Source organism: Apostichopus japonicus, chromosome 20, assembly GCF_037975245.1.
Source record: "Apostichopus japonicus isolate 1M-3 chromosome 20, ASM3797524v1, whole genome shotgun sequence".
Lineage (NCBI taxonomy): Eukaryota > Metazoa > Echinodermata > Holothuroidea > Aspidochirotida > Stichopodidae > Apostichopus > Apostichopus japonicus.
Genome location: NC_092580.1, coordinates 33106162 through 33114709, shown reverse-complemented (window position 1 = coordinate 33114709; position 8548 = coordinate 33106162).

The window sequence follows — 8548 nt, the reverse complement described above, 5'->3', positions numbered from 1 at the left end:
TCAGTTTTCAGTAAAGTATATCATGAGTAACTTTGTATATCTTGTAACATAATCATTGTATGTTAAAAGAAAGTAATACAGAATACAAGTTTAGTTATTATTCCAACACAAAGAAACTCTTTACTCTTCATTGAGGAGTCAATGTGCCATCTCCCCTCCCCTCTCGCTACAGGCACACCCGTGGTCCCCCAACGTTTTTTATATAAATAATCGTGTTATATTCTTTCTGAATTATCAGCCAAATTAGATCCAAATCAGCCATTCTTCCTCTTCCGACTTTCATTTCAACTGAAAGAATCAACCACAGAAATAGAGAAAACTTAGTGGTAAAATGATGATCTATCTGAAGTGAATAGGAGTTGCGGAGGAGGGGGGGGGGGGGGGTTGAGGAGGTAGTTACTACAAGTTATTGGCTAAAAGAGCAAGAGGAAAGACGGGAGTAATTTCGAAGTACTTCAACTGACTAACTTATACTTGAAATCAGCGTTACGAGAGAATACGAAATCTCTAAAACTTCTGCAGGTTCCCAGCAGTAGTTCCCCATAACCCAACCAGGTCTCTGAGATATATTCCAGAGGAACATAAATATCTGAAATGATTGCAGATTCTGGAACACACCTAGGCACCTGCACTCCTTTCAACTCCCCCGCGCCCCATCCACCAGCCCACTCCCCATTCCAACTTGTGAGTTTGCTAAATTTAAAATTCCTGTGCATTTACGTAAAATGCGCAATACACGCGGTGGCAATAATAGTGTCGATAAGTTTTAATATTGTGGCGTTTCGATATTCTTTACCTAGTAGATGCTTGCAGTTTGAAAGTTGATGCGGATCATTGTGAAGTTCTGTAAAACGGACGAATCCCGCGCTTACAAATGACCTAACATCCAGTAGAGTACACCAAATACTTGCCGCAGAATGTACCCATCTTCAACATTATCGATGTTGCTGTTAATATTTTCGTTGTCGTCATATCTAAGTGCCAAACCACGTGTCAGCCTATGCTGTTATTAGTGCCGTTGGAATGTATGTTAATATATTAGTGTGGAAGAATGCATGTGCTATTATTAAGTATTATGGTATAATCTTTTACCGAGTCAACCATCACAAAACGTGTCGTAGTTGCTATGCATTGTCGCATGCATGCTTCAATACAAGAAACTACAAATTACTACTACTATTGGGGAGATTCACGGTCTCGTCATGATTCGCCAGTCGAGGTTCAGATACCTTATGTACAGACTATCTACTTATAGATTAAATTAATCTTAGATAAACCAGACTCTCTGAGAAATACATTGATATCATTCTTCAATCTTTATCTTAAAGGTGAGACATCAAACATGAAGAGTAACATACGTGCAGTTATTACAACCGGAGGTCAATTTGATATGATCTTATCGTCACTATATGGTCATAAACACGGGCGAATCCTCCAGTTTGGTACGGGGGAGGGGGGGGGGTGTGAAATCCTGGCCACGGGGATCTCCCCTCCTTTGAGGTATTTTGGTAAAATGAAGGGTGATTATTTCTCATTCGAATTTCTGATGGTTCATCAGCATATGACGATATGTCATCCAGGCGAGGGGTTCCCTTCCCTCTCTAAGAAATTTTGTAAACACGGAGAGTGTAATACTATATTTTTCAACTTTGGAAACAATGTTGAAGAGATTTTGACTGTTGGTTGTACCGCATACATGTTATATATATATTTATGTACGGTACTAGGAATTTTTGTAATACTCTGCCACTGGGGGAGGGGCTGTTCCCCTGATATGGTTCTACCCCTCCCCCCCCCCCCGACGTAACGTATATATTGCGCCTTTACGGTCAAAAAATGTCACGAGCTATGCCTATTACTCTTTTATATTGCATTTAACTGGCTTCAAACGAACATTACATATAGACTAGGTCTTTATCATATAGCAACCATATGTAACAAAACTCGCAGCTGGCACTAGAGGTGAGCAGATTGGGCAGAATCATAGCCCCGTGTTGCGTGTTGCACCTTATGTACATCATATATATATATATATATATATATATATATATATATATATACACATATATATACATATATATATGTCTCTCTCTCTCTCTCTATATATATATATATATACATATATATATATATATACATTTATATATATGTCTATATATACATTTATATATATGTCTATATATACATATATATATGTGTCTATATATATATGTACTACAACGGGTCTCATATATTCTAATATATAATACCACACTATATACGGTACTTTCCTGCTACGCTTCAAGGCACTCTTTCTTTTGAAATATTATAGTAACAAAAATACTGAAACTTTAACAAAAATAAGTTATTTAATACTGCAGCCCATAATGTCCAAACAAATACTTCGAAGCGTGACAATAAAGTATTCATTTGTACAGTACAGCGAAGTTGTGCCAGCAAAACAACAATTAGTGCTGAACCTTGCTTTTATCTTTATAAAGACTGGTTCAGAAACCCCCACCGATAGTATTTTGTTTTATATTATTTATTCCCACACAAACTGCATGACAAGACGAAGCGTCAAGTCTGGGTGGAGCCAAATTCTTCGGAGGTTACGGAGGCAATAGTGTTGAGTTTGTTGGGCATGCCCCCCTCCCCCCCCCCCCAAAAAAGAGAGAGAGATAAAGCCGCAAAAATGTGCACCCAAAGTGGATTGTTATCCGTGCGAGCTGCTGTGAAAGCAGTGCTAAATATTTCAGTTTCTTTAAGGACTATTTGTATTCTTTTTGCCATTCAGTTTTTCATGGAATGAATATTTAAGTTTTAGTCTGTTTAACATAATGTTGTGTGTGATGGTCATCCCACTTGTAAGCCATTCTAGTTGGTTTGTTCACCAAAGCCCTGCAAAAGAGTATTTTAAAAATGATGGCGTTTTGTTAGTAAGGTACGGGTACTAAGTGTGCAAAGCTTATGCATCATGTGTTTGTACAATTGGAAGCATGCGTGTTGGCGCGGGGGGGGGGGGGGTGGAGGTGGTGGGGGATGGAGGCGTCGTGGTGAGTATCCCAAGGAATGATTTTCCATCGGGGGAGAGCGAAGGATGTCGGAAACCATGACGTTTATCGAAATTTCTCCGTTGTCGGGAACATGCAAAGTCCCGTCGGGCCATTATCTATATCCAGGTCCGTCACGGGGTAGATTCATATATAATCGCACAGTTTGTCGGGTTTAGAAGAGTCTAGGTAATGTTATAAAAACAAATACAAACTTCAGATCGATCAATGTTATCTATAGGAACATATATGCTTATTATTTCTCCGGTCTGGGATATCAATTTTGACAGAGTTAATATTTTTTAAGAAAATTTTCAATTCTCGTCGAGAAGCATAAGCATTGTTTGAAATCGTTCGATTAATCATAATCTATATAATAAAGTAAATTCCGGTTTTCCTAATTGATTGGCATCACCGATCGTCTGAATGTTAGAAAACTTTCCACTTTTGACTATTTTTTAAAACATTTTCTCTTTAATCACTTTCGTGCCAGATTTTCGTCACTCTCACTAGTCTGGTATAGGTGAGTTGGGTACACAGTGTTGCCAGATACAACATCTGTGGATACATTGTTGCTAGATACAAATTTCGACATTTTTACGAAATAAGAAACATGCTATCAAGATGTGTATTCAAATATTTTCAGAAAGTTTACAGCACTTTTGCAATCCAAAAAGGTCAATTCTTGACAACCGGAATACAGAGTTATGAGATATGCTAGTGACACGGCAATAAGGAAAACAAAGTAATCTATACTGAAATATGAAAATTACTTCTCAAATATCTTGAGCCTAACTCTATATAGATATGGTTGGTTGAAGTTGAGTGATGTATAGGTTGCCATATCAACCTATATATCAGTACTCTAGGCAATGAACAACCACAGGAAGATCTGGGAAGACGTAAAACCGGACACGCGGGGGGGGGGGGGGGGCGTAATGTGCATTTCAACAGTGATTTCAATAGTGTTGGGGGGGGGGAGAGTTCAAAGTTTGCCCCGACAAATTAAGGTATATGGTGCTGAATTTTTGTGAAAGGGCCAGAGGCGAATGATAGATTTTATGTAGGAGGGGGATGCACTGGGGTCATTGTTAAAGATCCCTATGTAGGGCGATCTGGGGTCCACTCCCAGAAGAAGAAAAAATAAACGTCAAATAGTGCATTCTGAGGAATTGCTGTACAAGAAACTCTAATAAACACAAGATTGTGCTAATAAAACAGTAATTAACTCCAAATTCTCCCTTTTTGGGTGTAAGTATTAGTATTAACAAGAAAGGTGTCACGAATTCCTGCTAAACCCCGGCCTGATAAAAGGGTATGTCTTTCCACAAACAGACGTTTTAGGGGCCATCTCCTGCAAACCCACCCTTGCGACACGACACTTGCCACACGGCTCCTCTCCCCCCCCCCCCTTAAGCCTCCCCGACACCGGCACACACCAGCGAAAGAACACTATACACAAGAGATGCTGAATGTTATAGACTTATATATGCTAGCTTGTAAGCAACTCGCTGAACGCGGTTTGTAAATCTGTGCTCGCATCATCTGTGTTATTAACGTGTTACAAGCTTGCTGTTTTAGAGCAGTGGCGGATCCAGGATTTCGCCGAAGGGGGGGCCCAGATTGGAAATGCCTAATCGTCGTCCTGGGGAGGGGTCTAAGGGGAGTGGGTGCCCCCTCCCCTTTTGAAAATTTCACAAAATATGGAGGTCCTCGGTGCAATCTGGTGCTACTTTACGTGAAAGTTCAGAGTAAAATTTATTTCCAATAAATCATGTATTCATGGTTTGCCGGGCATATATTTGCAATTTCGAGCAATGAGCTGGGATTTACGTCTTTGGGGAGTAGGTGGTGATGCAAACTACTTTTTACCAGGCTACTCCAGGCCATTTCATCTTGGATGCCCCCTTCCAGATGGAGACTATTGATGCAGTCAGAGTGCCCCTCTCACCTTCACTTTATCAGAATGATGGTGTACTCTTTTTGCGAATTTATTTTACAAAAAATTACACGCACAGTGGCGTAGCTTTGATTTTTTGAGTGGGGGGGGGCATGGGGGCTGTTCTTTCTTGTGGGGGGGGGGCCGGAGGTTACTATCTAAGCGGAGCGCCACCTTGGTTGGCGCGGAGCGTACAGAGAAAATTTGAGATTTCAGCACCCCCCAGATCGCAGGAGATTGCACCTGTGAGGCAAAATAGCAACCAAAAAGATGTGCAACTTTGGTGACAGAAATGCAAAAAAAGTTTTTTCTCTTTCATGCTGACTGGCCTTGCCAACTCAGCCAGACTTTTAACTTGAGGGAAGTTGGCATCATTTGTCGTTTCAAGCTGTCAAGGCCTTTCTCCCAACTCAAACCCCTGTGGGCTACCGGTAGGTTTGCAGGATATGCCCACATGTGGACTTAAATAGCATTAGAGGAAGGGGATGGAAGACTAACACGCATCGATGTCTCGGTAATGGTCCACATTGGTGGCTCGGTGCTAATTAGTCCATTTACTGGGTTTCTTGAGGCAGCTGTCATCAGAATCTGGGTTTTTGTGCCAATCGATGACCGATAACATGTATTGGTATGTAAATTTCTTCTTCATATATCTAGCAACACTCTAAAAACAAATGAGTGGATTTCATTCCATTGGAGTGATCACTCGGCGCACTTCAAATTAAGAGTGAAATTTAACTCTATTGGAGTTAACCCTCACTCCTAATATGAGTGAATATAACTCTATTAGGAGTTAAGATTTACTCCAATGGAGTGGAAATTCACTCTAATACCGGAATGTGCTCAGTGATCACTCCCATGGAGTGAAATTCACCTGTTTTTATCAGTACAGTACAGTGCATATCATCATAGACGTACGTACGTACGTACTACGTACGTTCGTATATCAGACGCACTCGATACCAGAGTTGTCAACAAGTCCCTAGCTGCAAGTCTCAAGTCAAGTCTCAAGTCTTTACCAGCAAGTCTCAAGTCAAGTCTCAAGTCACCTTGAAAATTTTGAGCGAGTCTCAAGTCAAGTCTCAAGTCTTTGGAGGTCGAGTCTCGAGTCAAGTCTCAAGTCCCTATGAGCAAGTCCCAAGTCAAGTCTCAAGTCTTTGAAGTTTGAATACAATGATGCAGGCTACGAATAATGTAACAGTGTTCCAGGAATTATGTGGTATAAATTAAACAGCCGAATAGCAAAACCGGGGCACACGCCACGGAACAAATTACCTCAAAATTTGCTAGCCACTGTTTTATTGAAAAAGGCCAACTTTCAGCCAAACAGCAGCCCTGGATGGAATATTCAACCAAGCCAATGGTAGTTATGGTAACGCCTGTAGTCGTCGTTGGGCGCTCGTAATTCGAGCGTACACGCAGGGCCGTCTTAACGCATGGGCCCACTGGGCCCTGGCCCAGGGCCCCGCGATGTCAGGGGTCCCGCAATCACAGTAACCCCGTGTCTTAATCTGGGAGGAAAACTTATTGAATTGGCCATTATGCCTGATTGAATTCGATACTTGACAACTTGTGACGAGAGTTGGTGAAACACTTGAGAGTTTGACATTAAATATTCAAATCTGAGTTGGCAACCCTGGAATATACAATGCCCCGAAGGCTTACACAGAGAAACTGTTACTCCGTAACTATAAGAAAGAGGAAATTGCCTCAGCCACGAAAGGCATAAAATTTGAAAACCGTGGGCAATACCTCACTACCAAACCTAAACAAAAGTAACCACCACTTGTGTTCAAGCTCACCTTTACACCCGATATCAAAACCACGCATTTGAAAAAACACTTTAGAAACATTGGCACTTAATCTCGCAACACGCAACAATTATCCAAACTGTTTCCAAAAGAACCGATTCTAGCCTACAATAGGGCCCAAAATCTCAAAGATTTACTTGTTAACTCAAGGTTTCGTACTAACGAAGAATCAACTGACTCTCAAGGTTCACACGAAGCTCTTTTAGATGCTCTTATAGCTGCACCATGAGTCCATAAAAACTTGTGCACAGAAAATAGATGCAATTTGAGAATGAGACGCCCAGGCCGAATATAAAATATTCAAAGGCTACTACTGATGAAGCTCCTCCTATGAAGTTTGAAAGCAGAAACCGGTCTAGTTGGTCATAAGAACCTACGCTAGTCTCTCCTACCATTAACAGTACACTCAATTCACCTAATAGGTGCAATTATGTTTCACCATGAGGAGCATGCTATAAGTTCATGTTCCTCGGGCCCTCCCTTAAAAATACTTCATGTTCTTGGCGACTACGTTGCGTTAGATAGTGTAAAACCGCCTACACCCCCCTCTCAGTTCAAAGACTCAACACAAGGGTGTTACAAATGGTAAGTCAGTATTGTTAGGGAAGGGATGGAGGGCAACTGGAAGATTTCTCTTCTATAATGTATTTAATTTTTAGATATATCACGTATGTTATTCAGCTAAAGTTTTATGCTTTATGCGCGACATAGGGAGGGGTGGTAAATGCAGGCATGTCTATGCTGGAGCGATTGTCAAGGATGTCAATTTTTGACGCAACTTTTTTCGAACTCACTTGATTGATGGGCCCCACTCCATTGCCGGGCCCAGGGCCCGGTGATCACTTAAGACGGCCCTGCGTACACGAAACCATAATTATTTATTATCGATATCAACCTATGAAGTTATTTAATGATTAGAAAATTGTGAAATACAAACAAGTCTCTAGTAGAAAAACCGAGTCTTTTGAAGGCAAGTCTCAAGTCAAGTCCCAAGTCTTTGCTAACTTTTTGGGCAAGTCTCAAGTCAAATCCCAAGTCTCTGACAGCCGAGTCTCGAGTCGAGTCTCAAGTCCTAAAATTTGCGACTCGAGTCGGACTCGAGTCCGAGTCCCTGACTCGAGTCCCCAACTCTGCTCGATACCCACGATACGATACGGTCCTGGAGAAACTATTTCCACTCATCATTTTTTAAGGCGATACAGTAGTGAGTATTGAACAGGCACAGCCGCAGTTTGCAGGAATTTCGGAATTCCCAATATTTTATATCTCAACCAGTAGTGTTTCGACAGTTTCGTGGGCATAAAAAAGTTGTTTTGTGGAATATTCAATGACATATCAGGGGCGCATGAAGGATTTGTGACAGGGGGGGGGGGTCTGACTGGTCCAGCCGCGCCTGAACGTAAGACTATCTAAACGGAGCGCCATCATCGGTTGGCGCGGAGCGTACAAGAAAGTTTTTGGCTTTACAAACCCCCCAGATGGCCGGAAACGGCACTTCCCGAGTATTCTAAGCAGCATGTACCTAGCCTGAAAATATGGATCTCATGTCTGCAATTTCTCAATTGATGAGAAAAAAACAATCTATGAAATATGGTATTACATATCAGATGAGTTGAGATGATACAAAAATCATAACGCCTTTAGCCCCCAATCCCCTCCCGTTCCGTCACCACTGTATGATGCAGGGCCGGATCCAGGATTCTGGAAGGGTGAGGGGTTTGCTCATGAAAAATTCGTTAGCGCATCCTAGCAGCCTAACCGCTCTG